We start from the raw sequence: 2,614 nt of genomic DNA, 5'->3' as shown, positions 1-2,614 counted from the left end.
CACACACACACACACACACACACGCTCAAATTTAATTGCCGTGACCTAAGTGAACAAAGGCGCAGAGTACCTGCTTCCAAGCCCAGCTGGCATTCATCAAAGTTTACAACCAGCTACCTGTGCCCCGCAGCTTGAATAATCCACAAAGTTCGATTGTTCGTGTCTACAACCCATGGCCTAACAATCACTTTGATCACTTCGGAGGTAACCACCCTCCAGGCTATTCCGGTGATCTAAATGTTCGTTCCCACTACACTAGAACTTGATGTTTTTGAGGAAGAGAGAGAGAGAGAGATAGAGAGAGAGAGAGACTGATATTCCGAACAAACATACACACACGCGCATACATAAATACACATACATACATACACACACATACACACGCATGCACGCACAGAGACAGACAGACTCACATTCAAACACAAGTAGGCAAGTTATTTCACTGCTTTAATCCTGAACTATCATTTAAAGTCAAGTCAAGTCAAGTTAGAAGATACTCAGCAACCTACATGCGCAGAATTTAAAAAAAAAGCTAGTCTGCGAAGCGTTTGCCTGGTGGTCGCACCACAAAGGCTACTTTGGGATAGCATATCCAAAAGATGGCAATGAATCATTGTCAACCTTTTGTCTATGTTCTAAGACCACGGGTAATTACCGATTTTCTTCGTAATTACTCTGTATAAGTGTTTTTATAATGACGTCGTTGCTTTGGTACGAGAGCCCCCTGTGTAACATTTAGAAGGGCCAAATTTTTGTCATATACGAATCGTACATGATAAAAATCTACCATTTAGTGTGGTACGAATCGTGCATGATGAACAAAATTAACATTTGGTGTGGTACTTTGACAGAATTTCTCGTCGTCTTATGACAAGTTTAATCCGGGTGGAATGTTTCCACAAGGGTGTGCGTCGCCCAGGGCCTTTATTCTCTTTATAATTATGTTTTTGGGCCTCTGTCTTCGGTCAGACATGTGTAATTGGGAGTATTTAGTCAATTCCACAGGACTATATAGGGTCATATGTCGTCCTACATTCTAGAGAATGGGTGTCGCCTGCAAAAACAAATATAAATGTAATGCCAAATATCTTTTGAAACAACACGTTGATTGACCATGGCTTTCGCACGCAACACGATGTAGCTGTTATACTCTTGCACAAACAAGGCAGGATACTTAGATATATAATGTGTAATCATTGAGACACCCCCTCCAGCATTGACCTTTGCTAAGCTCCCACTGCGCCATGGTAACGTTACGACAGACATTTCCATGGAGATGTCAATAAATCATCCTTTTGTCTTCGTTCTATGATTGATCACACGTAATCATTGGATTTTTCTCTGTCAGAGTCACGTGGTCTAACATTGAAAAGAAACACAAATAGATGAGGTGACAAACTAATCTACGAATCGTTTAACCGAAGTAGTTAACGATGGGAGAATCTCCCACTTGCTGTCCTATTTTGACAAGACATCTTTGTCGTCTTCTGACAGGTTCAATTGGTGGTAATGCTCAACTAGTCGAAAAACTGAACTTTGACACTGATCCTCTCCTTGTGAAACAACAGGTTGAACAGCTTACCTATGTATGATTCATTGTTGTAATCGAGCGCTGCCATTGGTAGATGCTTAGGGAGCTATAATTAGAGACGCTCCCTCTGGTCTGGGAAAACTTTACCCTGTTCGCCCCGCGCCCAGAAGTGCAGTTTTCACAAGGCGCGCTTCCACCGTCTGGAGATCGTCTTTAGCATATAAACCAAGTGTGAGTTGGCTTGTATTTTTTACAAACTATTCTACAGTCCATTTCTTTACAACTGAAGAGCATGAGTGTCGTTATCAAAAGGCTTGGCGATAACTGAATATCTGATATTTTTGGACACTACTCGTTAAACAATGCTCTGTAGTGTCGAGAAATGTAGATCTAGTGTACTGAGACAGTAAATTAGAGTTAATTGTACCTCCCCTTACTTTTACTAATCTATAACTCGATTGCATACGTTCTCCGTGTTTTGTTTTTTGCACTAGGCCTCCTTGTTCGTTTATCGAGCAAAGGCAATGCAAGTAATCTTATGTTACTGTGACTGGGCCCGGTACAGATAATACGCGTTTAGTGACCCTTTGCTGCGCTGAATGTTGCGCCCTTATCCTTGAATACCAACACAAGTTTGTTAGGCGCCACTTCGGTCCAGTCAAGTTGCCTGTAAAGTGAACCCAACATTGTCATGATAATCTTTACTCTCCTTCTTTTAACTACATCAAGTCAAGTTTGACTTAAGATAGCTTCTGTCACGATTATATCCTCGCATTTTAGTATCGCTAGCAGTACTTCAGCGAAGAAATGCTGCCATGTTGAACCACTAACCGAAAAGAAATGTTCTTATTTGTCGGACCTTCTCTGTAGATAGCTTTTATCCTCAGACTGGAAAACGGCCCCAAAATGCTTCTTGCCTTTTAAAAGACAAGACTGTTTGCACAAAAATGTCTATGAGACAATAGCCCTTTTCTCCTCTTCATGTTTTGGGGCCTTTGTTTTCGTTCAGACATTGGTAATTGAGTGTATCTGGTCCATACGCCATATAATAGATAAGACAGATGACCATGAGTAAAATGAATG

Source organism: Branchiostoma floridae, chromosome 13 (genome assembly GCF_000003815.2).
Source record: "Branchiostoma floridae strain S238N-H82 chromosome 13, Bfl_VNyyK, whole genome shotgun sequence".
Taxonomy (NCBI): domain Eukaryota; kingdom Metazoa; phylum Chordata; class Leptocardii; order Amphioxiformes; family Branchiostomatidae; genus Branchiostoma; species Branchiostoma floridae.
This window is presented reverse-complemented; position numbering follows the sequence as displayed.